At 38.1% G+C, this 21341-nt stretch overlaps 1 pseudogene; it reads right to left on the reverse strand.

The window, feature by feature from the left end:
* Positions 1 to 10398: 10398 nt before the first annotated feature.
* Positions 10399 to 10590, reverse strand: LOC144322958 (ATP synthase F(0) complex subunit j, mitochondrial pseudogene; annotated as a pseudogene).
* Between the last annotated feature and the right edge of the window lie 10751 nt (positions 10591 to 21341).

Below are 21341 nucleotides of genomic sequence, written 5' to 3' on the forward strand. Positions count from 1 at the left end.
AACGTGCCAGTAGAGAAGCATTTGCTGAATAAGTAAAACTTAACTTTATTTCATACTCAACATCAATCTCTATCTTTTATTCTTGACTTACCCACTGAATTGTCTTCTGGGAATTTATTCTTGGTTCAAAATATCATCAAAAGATGCATGAAACCTAGGCTGTGACCCTGGAGATATTTGCTCCTTTAAAAAGTGCTCCAAGTAGAAACAGGCATATTGAAGAACTAGGGCTTTTGAGTGTACTCCCAGTCAAATGCGTATTAACATTTCAGCTTTATCAGGACAGGTAGGTTGCCTTTTGGTTGCTTCTTGACTGTTCTCAGTGGTTGTAGCTAAACCTTGGGCAGTTGATTTTTTTTTTTTTTAACAAAGGCAGCCAATGTTTTGACAAAATCCAACCCATCATCAACCCATCGTCCCTAGAGAAATTCTTGAGTTTTTAGAACTTGTTTTCAGAATAACCATTCCCAGAAAGGATTCATATCTTCCTTTCTTTTTTAAGAACTCTCTCTTTTTGCAGTCAACTGTCACAGTTGATAACTTACTGGCTATAAGGGGAGCTTTTAACTTTCAATACAAAATAGACAACATGGCACTGCAAATAAGCCTTATGAAACAAAATGCAAAACAAAAGCATAATGTTTTTTTAAAGGTATTTTCACAATATCCCCTGTCATAAGATGCCCAGATGGCAAAATAAAGGAAGTAAGAATTATAATCATGCAAAATAAATGACTTTTTTCCTCTGGTTAAATAGAGAAATTCGGTTTTAAAAGTTTATAATCAAAACTTGTCATAAGCAGACATGATCTACATTATTTCCCTTATTTTTAGCTTAGCTTTTTAAAATGTTTTTACCATCTTTAGTGAGGTATGATTGACAAATAAAAATTTAATATAGGTATACATTGTCAAGCTAATTAACATATCCATCACCTCACATCATTACTCTTTGTGTGTATGTAGTAAGGACATTTAAAATCTACTGTCTTAGCAAAATTCAAGTAGATGTTATTAACTATAGCCACCATGTCATACATTAGATCTCCAGAACTTTCTCTTCTTATACCCAGAAGCTTGTATTCTTGACTAACATCTCCCTATTTCCCTAACTCTCAGACCATAGTGACCACCATTCCACACTTTGTTTCTGTGACCTTGACATTTTTATATTTCACAACAGAGGTCTATATAGTTTCTTAACAACCCCCAACCCTTTCCCCTAGAAAAGTCAGTTTCAGGGGAGAAAAAAAAATCCTTTTTCTTACATAGCTTTTGGGAAAAGTAATATTATAATGCCTTTTTTTCTTAAAAAAAAAATTATCTGGAGACTTCAGAAAATTAGCACTGGGAAAACATCACTGTCCTGCAAAAAATAGGATATAGTTACTGATCCTACACTCAGGCCCAAATATGCCTGACTATTGAAATCACCTGGTCGGCTCTCAGAGCATGCAGATGACTGGGCCACACTCAAGGGTCAAGCTGAGGAATCTGTTGCTTTTATTGAGCACTCTCCAGGTAGGCTTCGTGACTTTGCAGATTTGGGAACCCCTGCACTACAGTAGAGGACTCTTTCCCAGCAAATCTACTTCTTCTGGTCAACACTTTAATGACAATTCAAAAGACCCCAGATTCCTTTTCTCAGCAGTGAGTAGATTTTCTTTCCATTCTTTTGATCTTCACCAAAAAGCAGGTGCCAGCCACAAAATCCTATTTACTTTTACTGTAAGCCCAGCATCTGTCTTCACAACCACAGACCCTGTTTTCATTTTGTAGCTATTCCACTCTTTGAAAACAGAGGCTGATGTTCACACACAGAAGTGTACTTTTCAGAAAGCCACAAAATAAAGTGACTGTTTCTAGTCCTGATTGAAGAAAAACCATGTGTCAGTTTAAATATCTCCTGCCTTGATTGCACACATTGGTATGTGAAAATATTTACGGAACCTAAGTATGGCATTCAATGCAACAACGTGAAATCTACCACCCTTGTGAAATTCAAGCAGATAAGCACTAATGATTAAAATGAAGCAAAACAACAACAAATATTTGCTGAGTGTGTCTGTATGTGCCAGGCAGTGGAAAGATAAACAAAAACTTTTATTTTTTAAAAAATAGCATTTCAATGCCATGATTAATGAATTTGTTCATTAAATTTTCCAGCAAGTATTAAAGTTCCCCCAAAGAAACAATATTTTAGCAAAGCAAATTATTTAGATACAGCCATGGTTGGTTTTTCTTTTCTGTACTGCTGAGATTTTAAGGATTTTTTCTTTTATTATTACTATAGCAGATTCAATAAAACTATTGACCTGGATCCTGTACTGTATATATAGCTGATTTTGTGTACTTTTGAGAATTCAATTGGGTTTCCAACAATGATAGATTTCTCTATGGAAAGTTCAGCATGTGCCTTTGTTTGCCCCAGGCTCCCCTGGTTTGGCTCATGAGAGAGTTGATATGTGAAGAGCAATCAGTTAGAAAGTTGATGCAACTTTTCCGAAGCAAGATGCTAAGGCTAAAGCTAAGACAGCAACAATGAGACGGGGGAGAGGAGACAATGGAGAAGAAAAAGAAGTATTAGAGATGTGTCCAAGATTTTTTCTGGTTGGGAGAAACCTGAGAGAGTTTTGATACTATATTTACCAAGATAGGAAACACATAAGGAATAGCTCTGGTGTGACTGAGAGGGAAGAAATGATGACTTCAATCATAAAAATCATGCAAAATACCTCTAGGACCAAATGCCTTTGGGTGAGATGTTGGAGTGGAGAGAGTAAGAGAAAATGATACCCCTGCTTGAAATCTCAAGAGTAAGGGAAAATGCAAGATATATGAAAAAGCCCTAGAGGATTATGTACCAGCTATCTATTTGCCACAATGATGCTGTGTAACAAACAATGATATCACTCAATGGCTTTAAATGATAAGCAGTTATTTAGTGCAGGATTCTGCTGGTGATTGGGTGGTTCTTCTGGTCACAGCTAGACTCACTCCTGCTCTTGTGGTCAGGTCTTAGGCTGTGACAGCTGGGCTGACCCAAGCACTGTTCTGTGTGATCTCTCATCCTTCAACAGGCTAATTCTCAAGTCAGTGGTAAGACTTAGTGAGGGAGAGTGAGAGCTCACAAGACCTAGTGAAACCTGGCTCAGAACTGTGGACGGCTTCACTTCTGCAAATTCTATCAGCCAAAGCAAATTATAAGATCAACAAAGGTTTAAAGAGTAGGGAACTAGACTCTACTTTCTGATGAGGAGAAATTCAAGGTCACATTTGGGTATGGACGCTGAAGAATTAGGGCCATTGCTGCAATCAGCGCATCATGAATCATAATCTATTTTTCTCTGATACAGCCTGTTTCTGTTTCCTCACCTTAGAGAAAGAGAAACAGAGATCCATAAAATTTTAGAGCTGAAAGTGAATTGAGTGGTGATGCTCCCAAATCCTTTCACTTACCAGTATGGAACCTGAAGCACAAGGGGGTTTACTGATTCACAATCAAACAGCTAAGCAGGGGATCCCTGAGTGGCTCAGCGGTTAAGTGCCTGCCTTAGGCCCAGGGCATGATTCTAGAGTTCCGGGATCGAGTCTCGCGTTGGGCTCCCTGCATGGAGCCTGCTTCTCCCTCTGCCTGTGTCTCTGCCTCTCTCTCTCAGTGTGTCTCTCATGAGTGAATAAATAAAATCTTTAAAAAATAATAAAAAATAAATAAGAAAAACAAAAGTCAAACAGCTAAGCAGTTACAAAACCAAGATAAAAAGGTTTTCCAAGTTCTAGGATCATGCCTTTTCAGCACACCATGCCACTGGCCCCACAGAGTGCTCAACCTCTTTAAATAATGTGTAGTAATAACTTTTCACTCAGGATAAATTTTTTTCAGAACAATATTTGGAAATGTGTAAGGTTTTTTTTTTATTCAAATAATGAAATCTTCATTTGCAGGAAATTCTGTGAATGCGAAGCAACTTTTTTCAAATGATTCTTTCTATCCATCATTATCCTTCATTATTTAGTGGAAACAAAAAGATAATAGGGACTAAATATGATGATATGCCTTTGAAAGAAAAGTTCAAAAATGCATTTGTTACTTTAACTCAGTGCCACTTCAGTTAATAATTTCCTTTTTTAAAAGATTTTATTTATTTATTTATTTATTTATTTATTTATTTGAGAGAGAAAGAGCACAGAGAGAAGGAGAAGGAGAAACAGACTCCCCGCTGAGCAGAGAGGAGGCCATCCCAGGAATCCGAAATCAAGACCTGTGCCAAAAGGCAGACCCTTAACCCACTGAGTCACCAGGCACCCCTCAATAAATAATTTCTTAAAAGAATAAGGCATAAGCTCTTCTAATTGTTTTTTAAGAAGGTTCCTAGAAACACTTCCTGATCTGTAAAAGGTGCTTTCATGTTATTTGACTTTTCCAGTTTATTTTGCTTTACTAGTAATTAAGGCATTTACGTTTAAGAGTAAAACGAAAGTTATATATGATGATAAATGTCAACCTGACTTCTCATACGTAGAAAACTAACCTAAGAATATGGAATTTTAGTCTTTTCTACTTGAAATGCACTTCACAATATTTCATGATCAGCTTTTATAAACAGAGCCTGAGGAGAATGATATCTCTTTAGAATAGCTTTTTTTTTTCTAACTGAAAATGTGCAAATAACTAAATAACTAAACTAATCTCAGGGAAAGAGTTAAATGAACTCTGGATCTTCCATACAAAGGAATATCAAATCAATGACAAAGAAACATGCTCTAAAGATAATGTTAGAAATGTGTGGGAAATATCAGAAAGGGAGACAGAACATAAAGACTCCTAACTCTGGGAAACGAACTAGGGGTGGTGGAAGGGGAGGAGGGCAGGGGGTGGGGGTGAATGGGTGACGGGCACTGAGGAGGGCACTTGACGGGATGAGCACTGGGTGTTATTCTGTATGTTAGTAAATTGAACACCAATAAAAAATAAATTTATTATAAAAAAAAGATAATGTTAAAATCAAAAAGAAAGAAGGAAATAAAAGGAATATATTTATATGCAGAACAATTGAATATATATAATCAAAATACTGAAAGAATCTATAACCAGATATGAATAGAGGTTTCTTTCTTTTGGTGAAGGACTATAGTAATTTAAGCTTTTTTCTTATTTTTTATATATATTTAAATCAGATCAAATAAGTAATTTTAAGTCAAAATAAGTAAAATAAATTACATTATTTAAAAAGTAATTAAAAAACAAGAAAGTAAGACACAAGATTAATGTGATTACAAATACTTAAAATATCATAAATCTCTCAAAAAATATATTCAAGTAAAATAATTCCTAGGCAAAACATTTTAAGTGAACATCATATTCTTTAACCATCCTGCATTCAAAATAAGTAATTAAACCATGAAATTAGAACGTCTGATCCAACATTCCATTTCACAGATAAGAAAGTTTCATGCTCAGAAAAGTTAAATGACCAGTAACTTACCCAGTAATATATAGGCAATCCATTTTAGAATAAAGACTCACAATCTATTTTATCATGCTTCCTCTCTAAAAATACTAAGAGAAAATAAAACATTGGGAGTTAACATACAGTGTAATACCAGTTTTTTTCAAATATATGAGTGTCCTTCTTACCTTCTCTCATTTATGAATCCATCTCTCGAAACAGTAGCAGCCATTGTGTTTTAAAATATGATTCTTTTCAGATTTGCATATGGGCAAGATTTTGACATAATTTTACTTTTATTATTTTATTATCATGATCTCATTTCAGACATTTTTCCTCTTGATACAATTCACCATCTGCTTTAGCCATCTTCGTTTAGGGAGAGAAGGTAACACACACAGCTAACAATTGAAACATCCATTCCTCACTCAGTAGTAGGTGAAAGATAGCACCTTCAGAGCAGAAGTCAAGTCTTGTCCCTGCTAAATTTCTAGACTGCTGAGATAAAAAAGATGCATTTGCCATGGTGCCTATTTCAGAGAGTTTATGGTAGAGAGAGACAGATATACAAGCAACTTAGAGCAATACCAGGTTGCAGTTACTATAGAAAATGTCTTTATAAGCGTAAAAGAGGGGCTGGTCATTTTTGCCTTGGGGAATATGAGGTAAAACTGTCAGGAAACTTTGTAAAGTCAAAGCTTGCCCTGAAAATTCTTCAGTGGAGTTTGTTATTCAAAAAAAGAAAAAAAAACAACAACTAGCAATCAAGTCAAAAGATTTACCATCCACACTACCATTCTTTTTTTTATTTATTTAATTTCAGTTTGCCAACATATAGTATAACACCCAGTGTTCATCCCATCAAGTGCCCTCCTCAGTGCCTGTCACCCAGTCACTCCCTCCTCCCACCCACCTCCCCTTCTGTAATCCTTTGTTTCTGAGAGTCTCTCATGGTTTGTCTCCCTCTCTAATTTTTCCCACTCGGTTCCTCTCCTTTCCCTTATAATTCCTTTGACTATGTCTTATATTTCACGTATGAGTGAAACCATATGATGATTGTCCTTCTCCGATAGACTGACATATTGCCAGCCCATGCAGGACATGCACTATTACTACAGAGTCAATAAATGCACACGTGGGAGTAGGACAATGTACTAGAGAAATACTAGCAGCTATAACAAATGCACCCCAAAATTCTGGTGATTTAACCTAATAAATGTCTATCTCATGTTCAATAAGAATCCATTGCATATATTCCTGGTGTGAAGGTGGTTTTCTTCCATTTGATGATTACTGAAAGTTTAGCTAAACCACTCCATATCATGGTTGCCTCAACAACAATTTTGTGTGGCTAAGTGGCCTGCAGAGAACTTAAGATGACATTTGCCTCTCCCTCCAGTGCATGCCCTAGATAACAGCCCACAGAGTTGCACGTAAATGTTAAGCTCCTGACATGATTTCCCCAACCACCTTAGGATAAGCACTCTCCTCTACTCTTTTTGCTTGAAAAGGCCTTAGCCTGTGAACTCCAAAGCATTCCACCCACAGACCCTTGTAAAAACATGTGTTCAAGTGCTGCTGCTCCGTCTACCAGTACCCTGCCTTTACCTCCTCTCAAGACCCTTGAGGCTTGCTGAGGACCTCTTCAAGACCTGTGAGTAATACACTTCTTTATTTCAATTCCTTTGTGGTCTTCTGGTGAATCTGGGTTCACTATTAAACACCCTAGCCTCTACTGAATCAATCTTAATTTAGCAAAGGCTCTTTCCACCTTATTTCTCTGCCATTTGCTAGAAGTCTTGTAGTCCTCCGACGAAAGCTCGTGAATGGAGAAAGACAGAAAAGAGAAGGTATACCACTTCTTAACCTCTTTAGTCCAGGGGTAAAGTAACTCACATGCCCTATTATCCACTGTGGGAACTAATGACATAGCACCACCAACACCTGGAAGGGCTGTCTGCACAGCTAGCTCCTAGAAATAGCTCCACACTATGAAGGATGGAGCAAAAGTCTCCAAGGGACAGCTGGCCATTTCTGCCTTTCGTTTTGTTTTGTTTTGTTTTGTTTTGTTTACCCCAGGGGAGTGTACCTGGAGAGGAATTGGCTCTTATTCCTATTCCATTAAAAAAAAAAATACCTGATTGCAGATCTAATCGATTAATCACTCTGAGTATTAGAAAAACTTAGTCTTCACTAATACTTTTCTTCCAATCTTAGATTTCTTAAGCTATGTATACTTTTGAAACTAGAATCTCTCCTAGCCATTAATTCAATTAAATTATGTTTACATTTTGTTTCTCAGAACTACTTCATAATTGAAACCACCTTATGCGAAGCCATTTTGGCACATGAGTAAATTGGCACCCTTTGGGGGCCTCATCCATTCAATCAACAAACATTCATGGAGCATCTCCCATTTTCTAGGACACACACTTGCTCAGGAAATGAAGAGAAGATCTCCTGGGCTGCTAGAAGGAAATGCTGAGTTCTCTAATCAATCTAAACTGAGATCCTATAAGTAACTAATACCTTAAAGCAATCTTATTGGAAAATTTTATATTTAAGACCCAAAACCATAAAAATGCCTAAAACCCAATATGGCCAAGCTAAGCTGTAAGGTGAAGAGTGACAGAGGATGAGCCTGGCTCTGGGAATGAAAGAGGCTTCACAGTTTCTCCAGATGTAGATTTAACAAGAGTCTATGATCAAAACAATGACTCAAAGGTATCGAGGATGGACTGGGTGAACGATGTGCTCTTAACGGAACTCGAGGAGCCCCATAAATGAGTCTTGAGAGAGAATGTTTCCTAATTGTGTTGAGGTTGAGGTAACTATAGATATGAAAATCCACCCAGGGGCATCCAGGTGGCTCAATCAGTGAAGCGTCTGACTCTTGATTTTGGCTCAGGTCATGATCTAATGGTCGTAAGATTGAGCCCCACACCAGGCCTGCTTGGAAATTCTCTCTCTCTTTCCCTCTCTCTTTCAAAAAAAAAAAAATACAAAAGAAAAAGAAAATTCATCCAGATGCAAGGAAAGTTATCTACCCACAAGCAATTAAAGGCAATCTAAAGTCAGGTCTTCCTCTACTTTTCAAGCTTTTTTTCCTAAGTTAGCCTGCAGTGGGAAAAAAGAAAAGACAGAAAAAGAAGAAAAGACAAATGACGATACATCATATCATTGTGTCTTTATGATACTAGATTCAGAAAGATTTAGTGCTCTTTTTCAGAGGTTCTAACTGCATTTTACAAATCAAGCCTACTTTTTATAATGGAAATCACCTGGCCTAGTCTTAGTTCAAATGTTGAATCCTCATCAGACATTTTGAAACACTTAGCAAAGGGCACACTGTCTTTTAGAGACCACCTACTCTTTAAAACCAAACCAAACAAAGCAGGTGCCAGTATAAAGCAAACCTGGTTTCATTTTAGGTTTGGTGTGAAAACCATAAATATGATGGTTCTGCTCTATTTCATCTCCTGGAACTTACACGCTGGTTTCAACTGTGCATTGTTTTCAGTTATTCACACCCACACACCAGGATCAAAATTTAAGGTGTGGAGGGAAACAACCCATATTAATTACATTTTTTAACGAGCCTAATTTCCACTTTCTTAATGTAGGCAGCCAAGCTGGCATTGTTTTATTTTGTAATCATTAATAACAGCAGTAAACACCTGGCAGGGCTGACAACATTTTAGGCTCCACTCTACTGCTTTACATATTAAGTCATGGAAACTTCATATCAGGTAAGGGCTCTAATAATTATCACATTGAGGAATGAAGAAACTGAGGCACAGAAAGGTGAAGTAATGTGCAAAGGGTTCTAGATATGGCAAGTGGCAGAGGTAGAATTTCAAGCCAGGTGGCCTGGCTTTGGAACCTGTTCTCACAACCCGGATCCTGTATTACCCATTTTACAAATGGTATTTCTCTTTTGCTGTCCTTTGTATTTGAGGAATTGCTCTGTGACCCCTAGGGCATGATGTGCAAAACCCCTGATTCATAGGGTGTGTTATTCCAAGCTGCTCTTGCCAACTGATCCAGATGCCCGGCTGCAGTCACCGTGCTCCCCTTCCTCTTCCAACCATCCAAATAAACAGTAGGGACTGCAGAGCAGTAATAGAACCCGCCTGCCAGAGAGGAAACACTGAAGCTAATGGAGAGCAGGGAAGACTCCATCTCACCCTTGCTTCCTTCCTTCTTTCCTACACGCTAAGGAGTCACAACTGCCTGTCAGAGAAAGGTAAAGAGGATGAAGGATGGCCATGCGGTCACCATGCCAGTGGTTTCAAACCAAGGACATAGAATTATCCCCTTCCATGCAGAGAAATCTGGCTCAGAGGAGATAAATATTTTGCCCAGAGTCAGAATTTAAGCCCAGCCCTGTGTCCCCCCAAAGCCCAGCCATGCTCTTCCCACGCTGCAGAGCCAGCTCAGAAGGGAGAGGACAGCTGTCCTGAGGCCAGGCGTCCATCCCATTGAGTATTGCCTCTTCCTCTGTAAAACTAACGTCATGAGTAACGTTCAATATTGTTTCCTGGTCGGAGCCACAGCTACATACTAGCCGTTCATGATTGTAATTCAGAGCCTACAGTATATTGAGAAGTGACTTTATGAAGTCATCTCCAAGAAACGCCGACAAAGATTAGGTAGTGATACAGCAATAATCACTGTATATTTTATAGATTACCTGGAATTCCTTTTGTTTCCGTAGTTGTCTCTCAATGGGAACATGCGTACTTGGCTGACAAATATTTTCATTTTGTGTAGTCCCTTGAAATTTTATTTAAAAAAATTTTTTTTGCACCTCACAGTCACATTTATTCACACTACAAGGACACAGCTCGCCTACAAGTGTGCAGCAGAGCTCCGTGTTCCCGGCTAACAGAGCAGGCCAACACCTACAGCCAGACTGATCTTCCACCTGATGTGTGCCCCAAGCTGGTTAATGATGGCTATGAGCAGGGCCAGAACTCGAAGCTTCCAAAGCTTTACTTCTTTAATCAGCACTCCTGATTTTATAAATGACAACACTCACCCACCCCATTCCCAGCCAGATCTCCTGGTAAGCTTGGGTGTAGTAGGGCTTCATGGGGATCCAAACATTTTTAATAAGGCTTTGAAGCATCTCGGCACAAGACCCTCAGCTCAGGCTGTGGTGACACCCACTGCCAACGACTTGGAAAAAAAAAAAGCAGTCACTTGAAATTTTAAATAGCTGTGCTTATTTTCTCCAAATTAATATATAGTGGGAACTGTTTGAAACATTTTCTAGGAAAGAAACAAGCAAATAAAAAGCATTAATTTTTAAATTCAACAAAGGTCTGCATAGGGTTGTCATGAAAATAAATGGGATAATAAGCTTAAATAATATTTAGCACGATGCCCAGCAGGTTATAAATGACCAGTAAGTGGCAGAGATTTTTATTAGGAAAATGCCATAAAATTCAAATACTAAAAAGCATTACTGACCACCAACTTTATTGCTTCTTAAAATGTTGCCATAATATTTAAGCCAATTTAAATTTTAAGTTTTAACTATTTCATGTAAACAGCTGACAATACTTTCTCATTTATTTTTATACACAAGTGAATTATTTTTCAAAAATTTTTATTGCCTAGGCCTCTAAAATAAGTGTGTTATTTGTCATTGGTACATTGATTTACCCAGATTCCAAAAGTGATAGTAAATCATCCCAAGGGGTCTTCTCAGAATAATATTACCTCACTTTCTGCATTAAAAAAAAAAAAAAAAAAAAAAAAAACTTTGCTGAGACTCAAAAAAAAATTCCTTTCTATTGTTTTTTTCCTATTCTATGAATACTCAGAAAATGCTAATACAAAAAGTAGAGTTCTGGACATATTTGTAAGCAAGCTTATTCTTGTAATGCAATCATAAGATTTACGGTGACCACACACATGCATCAGAACCATAGTGGTTTGTGGGCTGTCAAAAACACTCTTGGAGAGAAGAGAAGGGAACAAGATTCTGTTGCATTTGTGACCTCTAGAGGCCAACATGAACGTGATATATTTTATTCATTCAACAGTGCCTCCAAGTACAATCTTCAGGAGTTTGAGATTTATAGGCTTTAGAAAATAAAGCAAATTCAAGAGGAGAGAGGTTCCATTTTAGGTGGATATGTTGCCTTGAACTAACAACCACAAACCACAAATTGAAGTTTTAAATAATAATTTGAAAAAGCCTCAGACTCCTGGAGAACCTTTATGGAAAATGAAAACCTTGCCTATTTCACAGTGGAGCTGTCCAGACTAATTACTTGTTGTGAGTAATCATCAAATTAAGGATGGACATGGTGAAATGCCCCCCTTTGGGGCCCTGGAGTCAAAACTTGATTCTAATGTTTGCTGGTTGCATGTCCTGGAAAAATCATCAAACTCTCTGAGCCTCAACGTCCTCATTTGTAAGGTAAGTAGTCACAATGAAAACCCACCTTACAGCGTTGTCTGTAGATCCAATGAGATAACATATATGTTCAGAGCGTATCTTGAAAACTGTCAAGTTCTAAAATCAGTAACAAATTTCAGGACGCTGATATCACTATTTGTTGAAGTACGGACTTTTCCATCTGAACGATATACTTTTCAGGACAGTGATAGATCCGAGACAAACTACTGGTCTAACAAAGATTCTTTAGGTTTAAAAGCTGGGCTTGCCACACTCTCTCCCTGTGTCGTGCGATCGTACAACGGTCCTCATGTCTCTGAGCAGAGTCAGTAGAATGTGGAGCAGCGGTGAGTCAGCTGCCCAGACAGATCTATGTCCCTTTGTCTTCAAGATGGTGATTCCAGTATGGCCTGTGAAATGTTAGGACATTTCTTCACCTCTCAACATGTTCACAAGTGGCATCTACGCACCTCCCCACACACTGTGCCCTTGAGTTCAGGAGCTTTCCCCAAGGACCAGACCTTCCAAACAGGTTCCTCTTACAGCTGGAGTGAGGTCTGTACTGTTCATCTCGGGACATTCCTGCAGTCCATCTGCCGGGTGGGAACTGTCAAATAGAAAGTGGTTCAGGTGTTTCTGCAAAGCCCCTGACCCCTGCCCCGGTCCCTTCTTTATTCCCATAAAGCAAAAGTCCAATCATGCATACCTCTGCTATGAACATTCGTCCATCCACTGAACAAGAGGAATTCACTTGATCTTTGTAATTATGTAGTTTCTAACCTCAGTGTCCCCCCTCCCGAACCCTTACTTGTCAGCTCTCTGACATAATGACTTCTTTTAAATCATCACCATCCAACTCAAACCTGCTCTACTAAAATTGCTTCCATTAGTCTCAACAAAGTAATTATGCACTTATTTTACGGAGAAAACCAAAGCCTTCAGACACCAACTCTCCAAACTTTCCACCATCTACTCACCAGTGCATCCACATCCACAACCATTATACCATCCTCCCCTCCTGCCTCAATGAATTAGGTTACCCTCTGCCTGAAAAGAGCCCAATTGATACACCACACCCTAGATCTATCTATGTTTGTCACAATTAAGTTCAGCTGAAAGTGCAGGAAAACACAAAATGATAGTGGCTTACGCACAACAGACCTTTATTTCTCTTTTGCTTATGTAAGACTCTACCTAAGCAAATCAGGGCTATTATAATACTTCCACAGTCATCAGAGAGGTGGCTCCTTTTTAAACATGTGTCTTCATTACTCTCAGCACATGGCTTCCACCCCATGGTCCAAGATAACCACTGAAGCTCCAGCCAATGTGTAGACATTCCAGTCAGCACACAAGGCATCAACCTTCCTCTCGTTGGCCAGAATCTAATCACAAGGCCCACCCAGCCACAAAGGAAGTTAGGAAAAGTACTCTTCATATGGACAATTATGAACCCAGCTAAAACTGAAGGGAAGCAAAGCGAGGGAGAATGGATTTTGGGGCAGAAGCAACAGTCTCTACCTCTTCTTTCTCCTCCTCCTCATTATGTTCACATTTTCCTTCCTCCATATCTTTTAGTTTCCCCTCTCTAGTGAATCTTTCCCTGGGCCATCTGAACATCTTTCTAAACCTTGGGTCTCTCTAACTACTGCTCTGCTTCTCTTCTCTTCACCACCAAGTGTTCTGAAGATTTTACTCATTGTCTTTACTTTCTTGCAACGTTCATTTCTCAACACACTGCAATCTGACATCTGCTCCTGTCACCAGTTTAATTGTGCTCCTCAAACATGTTGAAATCCTAACCCCAGTACCTGTGAATGTGACCTTACTGGGAGATGAGGTCTTTGAGGATGGAATCAAGATAATACAAGGTAATACTGGATTAGGATGGGCCCTTAAACCCAATAACTGGCAACCTTATAAGAAAGTCATGTGAAGACACAATGAAACTGAGACACATCTAAAGAACATCACCTTGTGAGGGTGGAAGCAGAGACTGGAGTCAAGCAACAACAAGCCAAGGAACACCAAGGATTGTTGGCAACCATCGAAAGCTAGAAAGACGCAAAGAAGGACCCTCCCCTAGAGTCTGTGTGGTCCTGCCGACACCTTGATTTCAGACTTCTAGCCTCTAGACGTCTGATTTTTTGCTTTGCAGTGACAGGATAAATTTCTGTCATTTGGAGTCACCAAGTTTGTAGTACTTTGTTATAGCAACCCTAGCAAACTAATACAGCCCCAACCATTCCACTGAAACAACCCTTGCCAATGTCAAAAGGTCTCTGTTGCTAAACCCAGAGGATAATTTTCAAGTCTTGTTTGATGCCTCTCTATTGCATTTGATGAAATTGTTTACTCCCTGCCCTTGAACTCCTCCTGCCCTTGGTCTTTGAGCACTCCTGGTTTTCTCCTATCTTTTAGGCTGTTCTAGCCCAACCTTCCTTTCAAAATCTGTGTTTCAGATCCTAAATATTTTTGTCACCTACCTCCAATTTAATATGTTAACAGGGCCAAAATACCAAAATACACTTAATTCTCCCCATCCTGCTCCTCAAATTCTCAGTGAAATAAGTAGAATGATGTAACATTTTAATATCTATCTAATTAATTTATATATTCAGCAAACATTATATGTTTATTACATTCCAAATACTGTACCAGGTTACTGGAGGTACAGAGATGAACAAGGCAGATTAAGGGCCCCATGGAGCTTTCCTCCTTGTGGCGATATGATAATAAATAGCCAAAGAAATACATAAGACAACTATAGGTATGATACATGGCACAAAGGAAATAAATAGGATAATGAGATAGAGCAGGAGTCAGCAAATTTTTTCTGGAAAGGGAATGGCTTTGCAGGCCACATGGCCTCTGATGCAACTCCTCCTCCACTCTGATACTACAGCACAAAAATGAATATAGGCAATACATAAGTGAGTGGGTGTGGCTGTGTTTCCGCTAAATTTCACTTTGAAAAGTAGGCAGCAGGCCAGAGTTAGCCTGTGGGCCATAGTTTTGTTGTCAACCCTTGAAAAAGGAAAATCAGGGTAGGTCACTTTAAATTTAAGGGTCAACCGGGAAAAACCTTTATGAAGAGACAGCACTGGAACTGAGACCTGAAAGAGAGAAGGAACCACACCCACCCTTCTTTGGCCCATGGCAACAAATGTTTTGCTATTAGGTTTTTAGGATCTGAAAGACTTGAATGACAATCTACAGAATCTATAAAATGCATAACTCCGAATGCTGGGGAAGCATCAACTCCTACATCCCCAGCGTGGGAATCTGCAAAAAGAGAAAGATCACTCAACTTACGACATTACTTAGTAGTTTTAAAGAGGACGAGGAACCTGAAGCACTAGATAAAAATTTCCCTTTAAACAACTTACTGCGGAGCACCTTGGTGGCTCAGCTGGTTAAATTTCTGGCTTCAGCTCAGGTCATGATCTCAGGGTCCTGGGATGGAGCCCCAAGTCGGACTCCTTGTTCAGCAAGGAGTCTGCTTCTCTCTTTCTCTCTCTCTCTCTCTCCCTCTGTCTTTCTCTCTCTCTCTCTCTCCTTTGCCCCTCCCCACTGCTCATTCTCTCTCTCAAATAAATATTTTTTTAAAAATAAAATAAATAGACTTACTGAAAGAAATGGAGAAAGCATTACAAAATCTTTCAACTGTATTCTAAGCAAAAATTTAAAATATGCTATATCTATGAAAGAGGAATAATCTAAAGGGTGCAAATATTGATCTATTCAAAATCACTATTATCATAAAGACACATTTTATAAGAGATTACTAGAGAAAAATTGAATCAGTAAATTTGTTTTAAAAATGCAAAAAATAAGAGATAAGGAGAACAAATCCAAGAGATACAATTTACTTATAATAGGGATTCTGTAGAGAAATAGACCATATGAAGATAAGACAAAAATCACTAATCATTATAGAATAAGTTTTCCTTTAGCTTAAAAGGCTTATTTTTTTAGCCCAAATGGGTTAATGAGCACCAGGTCAAATTTATGTGGAAAGAAACAAAGTTGGACATGCACTGACGAAATTCCTGAATTTGAAGACGTTAGGAAAGGAGAACTAGTATGCTCAAACTAGACTAGAGGGTGGGAGGTGGGAAACAAGAGAAAATGCACAAAGTGAAAAACATTTAGAAACAGACCTCTCTACAACACTAAATGCTCCAGATCGGTTTTAAAGACAAACACTGTGACCCAGGGACTCCGTATGCATTCACATTATCACTTACATCTAAGGGCAAAAAAGATCCAAGACAGATTCAGGAAGGGTCTCTCTCCTGTGAAACAACTACTCTAAGAAATACTCCAGCCCCTGAGATTTGAATGAAAGTATTTTTTAAATGGGAAAAAAGCGTAATTTAAAAAAATGAATGAGCAACAAGTTTTCAAATATGCAACATCATCTCCCTTCTCCTAAGCTCATCAGTGATGCAGACTCCCTGCTCTGCCACGAGGTAGAATCTATTTCTCCACCCCCTGGGATCTCAGCCCTGTGACTGCCTGGACGGTGGAGTCCTGTACACACACCCTCCGCTACTTAGGACGCAGCCCTTATCTGACCCTATAGCCTCTGCTCCTTTCTCTCTGAGCTCCGAGGGGCATGTGGGAAAGACCAGTGGTTCTGCTGGAGAGAAGCCACATGAAGGAGCACGTAGTTAGTACCTCAGCCATTTTGGCAAGACTACATATTATCTAACTTTCTAATTGTTGACATTCTCGTGTAAAGTTTCACTTTTCAATTATTCAATCTGAGCTTCTTTTCGTGTGCTTTTTTAGTTATTTTGGTTTGCCCCCTCTGTGATTTGTCTCTGTAGAGTCTTTGGTCATTCTTCCATTGGATTGCCTGGCTCAGTATTGTTAGTTTGTAGGATTTTATAGCTTAATCCTTTATTGGTTCCTCACATCACATACAATGTCTATTGTATCCTGCACAGAGCAGAAATCCTTCATTTTGATGTCATCCATGACAGTAATTTTTTTCTTTATGGTCTGTGCTTTTTATTTTTTTAACCTAATTTAAGAAATACTTTCCCATTCTATTGTTACAAAGATATTCTCCAATCTTTTTTATAAAAGCTTTGGAGTTTTGTCTTTTTACTTTTAGATGTCTATTCCAATGGGAGATTATTTTTGCATTATTTTGTGGTGATAAGTTTTGGGCCTGTTTTTTCTTCAAATATTTTGCCAATTTTCACAATACTGTTTATCAAATAATCTTTCGTTTATCAAATAAACCACTTTCCCCAATTATCTACCAACGATTCACCATAATCCCATATACATGTGGATTTATTTTAGAGTCTCTTCTATTCTTGGAATCTTTAGTATCAATATCAGATTACTATAGCTAGCTAACATATCTTAGTATTTGGTAAGATATTTCCCCACATAACTTTTCTTTTTAAGAATTGTTTTAGGGGCCCCCAGGGTGGCTCAGGGGTTGAGCGTCTGCCTTTGGCTCAGGGTGTGATCCCAGGGTCCCGGGATCAAGTCCTGCATCAGCTCCCTGCATGGAGCCTGTTTCTCCCTCTGCCTGTGTCTCTGCCTCTCTCTGTCTTTCATGAATAAATAAATAAGATCTTTAAAAAGAAAAAAAAAAGAACTGTTTTAGGTATGTGCGGATTTGTCATGCCCATTTCACTTCTGTTGTGTTCCTTCTTTTAGCTTCATTAAATATATATTTTAATTGGCGAAGGATTTACATCCTTACAATGTTAAATCTCCCTTCCACAAGTATGATATTTCTTCATAGTCAGATCTACTTTTGTATCCTTCAATAATGTTTTAAAATGTTCTCCGTAATAACTTTTGCCTTTTTAAGTCAATTCCTAGATCCTTACAGATTTCCTTCTGGTTATTGTAAATATCATATTATGTTCTATTACATTTTCTAATGTGTATTGGTGTAAAAGAATTCCATTGATTGTTATTTATTGATTTGTTCTCACGCAACCACACTGAACTTTTTTTTCTTTTCAGCCCTAAAAGCTTGTCTGTTGATTCTCTTAGGTTTTCTGTGTAAATAAGTAAATCCTCTACATATACTGACAGTTTTGTCTCTTCCCTTATGGTCTTATCCCTTATTTCTTTTTTTCCTCATATTTCATTGACCAGGACATCCAGTTCTTTGTTGAACAGAAAGGGTCACAGCAAGCATCCCTGTTTGTTACTGACCTTAAAGGGAAGGCTTCCAAGGTTTCTCCATTAAGTATGATGTTTGAACATTTTACCCTATCTGCCACTTAGGAAAGACCATGTCTCATGGTGTGTTTATTAATAAAGAAATTGAAAACCTCATTTTGAGAGACTGAATTTCTTGCCAATGTAACACTGAGCTCCAAACTAAACTCCGTGTTTGAACAAATTTTCCCAACTTAACATAGTTCTAATTGTGCTTTTACCTCCTATGTTCTCTCAATTCCCTTTGCCAAATTTTGACCAGGGTGATAGAGTGTACGTATTAGTTAGCCATCTGAAAAAGGACTACAATAATTTATGGTTGGAATACAAATCTCCAAGTTTCATACCACTCTATCAGGTGTGTGATCTATGAAACTGATTTTTACTATCAGTAAGTTTTACTTTCATATTTTTAATGAGGAGCAGTGTTTGAATCCTCTCTCCATCCAGGAATTACCCAGTGATGTGATTTTAGGCATATTACCCAATCTTTGAGTTCAGTTTCTCCTTCTGTAAAATGTGGATTGTAAACATGTTGGCTCAGGCAGTTGTTCTAACAGGAATAAGAATGCTCACCTCATAAGATTCTTGTGAGAATTGTATGCTGCAGTGATTACAGCACTTTCAATGGTGCTTGACCTAAAGCTATTGTTAGTATTTTACAAACATTTTATTTGAATCTCACAAAAACTCGATAAGGCAGGCAGAGCCTCTATGTGTAGGTATTTTTTACTTATTTTACAGATGAGGAAAGTGAAATTAAATCTATAGACAGAGCTAGTGTTCAGTGAGCACGCAATGGTACATTCTTGTCAGGTACTAAAATGTTGAAATACTCCCAAGGATTCACTGAGAAAACATCCCATGTTCCACCAACCACCCTCCTCCCCCATTCTCCAGCTCCTCCCTTTGGACCCATGGACCTCTCCGTGATCCAGCAACTCTAAGGCTAATACCTGTCTAGCCGAAGGACTTGAAGACAGACTGCTTGGTAACCATGAGTCCCAAATATTAAATATTCTAAATATCTTCTTTGTTTATTGCAATTGTCAAACCTAAGATTCAAACCCAGATCTTTGTGACCAAGGTCTAATAAACATAATGGACTAAATAAGGAGGCAGACATGGACCACAGTCTCTGTGCATATGCTTCTTATAAGTAAAAATATGTAAAAAAAAAATCCTGAAGAAAGGAAAGAATGTCAATAGTGCCTTCCTACTGATAAAATTAAATCAACCAAATAGGGATCCCTGGGTGGCGCAGCGGTTTGGCGCCTGCCTTTGGCCCAGGGCGCGATCCTGGAGACGTGGGATCGAGTCCCACGTCGGGCTCCCGGTGCATGGAGCCTGCTTCTCCCTCTGCCTGTGCCTCTGCCTCTCTCTCTCTCTCTGTGACTATCATAAATAAATAAAAATTTAAAAAAAATTTAAAAAAAAATAAATCAACCAAATAATGTTTTAAAGTACAATACAGCAGAGATGGAACATGAATAAAAAGACACAAATGCCGTATTTATTATATGCTTTTTAAATATTTTTAACAGAATTAAATGTTTTACAATACAATATGAAGTTATTATTGCTTTTTTAGTTGCTGTTATGCCAAAGCATCGGGAACACCCTACAAAGGCAGTCAGAATCATGGTAGCAACCGCCGGTTTAGTTGTACATCTTAATTTTGAAAAATGTTGCACTTTCAGCATGAAATTTAGGAGAACTTCGGGTATTGAAGGGGAAAAAACCATATTGCTATGCTTAGAATTTCCAATATTAAAAAGTTTTAAAATTCTATTTTATATTTTTATATTATATTACCTGTAAGAGAAAGTAGGCAGAGCTCATTCAGAGATTCTCAGTTACTACAACACAGCAGGCATCAGAAGCCAACCTCCTGTGAGTTTTGTATCAATGTCATTAGGCACTAGAGCATTTGTATTATGGAAGCGAAATTTAAAACTATGTTGATGCATTAAATAAAAATTCCTATTACATCATTTTCAAGTGTTTATAACAGGTAAATAAACAAAGATACACATATAAATATTCACAGGTAGCCCTGAGCTTACCACAATTTTGGGTTCCAAAATTCTAGGGTTTGGAACTTAAAAACTTAGAACTTGGCATATCTTTTCCCATTGTAATAATTTTTTAAATCTATCTTTTAGTTCCCTGCATCTATAGCATTTCCCACTTGAAACTGTAAATCCTTTGACAGCAAAACCCACATCATATTCCACATATTTCTTTATAAGACTCAGCACAATCTATGACAGATGGCAGGTATTAACTGTAAAATAAATGAATAGATGCATTAATGTACAAACTAGCAAAGTAAACTGATCCATGATGAAACTTCTGGGCGAGCCCACCTTCGTTCCCCTGTGAAATTAAAAAAGTATTTATTGATCATTTACTTTGAGTCAGGCACTCTAACATTATAACAGTACAAGAACTACAACACCAAATGTAATACTAATACCAGGTCATCTAATCATCATTCACTACGAGTTGTGGGGTTTTTTAATGCATTTTGAGTTCCCACATCTTCCTTATTTGACATTCAATATTTCCATAAATGAAAGCAACTTTCTACATTTCCAGGGCTACTCGTTAGGAAACATACATATGTGCCCCCCCGCCACACACACACACACTCACGCTGAAAACTAAGGAGAAAAAGGTACAAAACGAAAGGCCCCTATTGGTTAATCATACCTAAAATTGCTGCTGATTAGTTTACTGATCAGATCTTTGTAAATTTGGCCACACTTTACTCTCTTCAATAAATAAAGGTTGGTTTCCAATCATATATAAAAACAGAAGGGAAAGCTCAGAGAATTTAATGTTCTCTTTCACCTACCCCCCCCCAAGAACCAGTTTAAAATTGCAAACATTAAAATAATAATAATAATAGGGGTTCCTGGGTGGCTCAGTTGGTTAAGCGTCCAACTTCTGCTCAGGGTGGTGAGATCGAGCCCCATGATGGTTCCATGCTCAGCACAGAGTCTTCTTACGATTCTCTCCCTCTCCCTCTGCTCCACCCACCCTGCTCATGCGAGAGCTTTCTCTTTCTTTCTCTAGAAAAATAAAATAAAATTTTTAAAAATAATAATACATAAAATAAAATGACAAGCATTGGTCAACCAACCCAACAAAGAACTGTAACTAAGACCACAATAACACATGATCAGCCACCTGAAATGCTGCTGACAAATATTCCGTTAGAACAGGTTACATTGCCATCATTAACAAGTCATCAGGCAATCTGCTGAGAGTAA

Source organism: Canis aureus, chromosome 11 (assembly GCF_053574225.1).
Source record: "Canis aureus isolate CA01 chromosome 11, VMU_Caureus_v.1.0, whole genome shotgun sequence".
Classification (NCBI taxonomy): domain Eukaryota; kingdom Metazoa; phylum Chordata; class Mammalia; order Carnivora; family Canidae; genus Canis; species Canis aureus.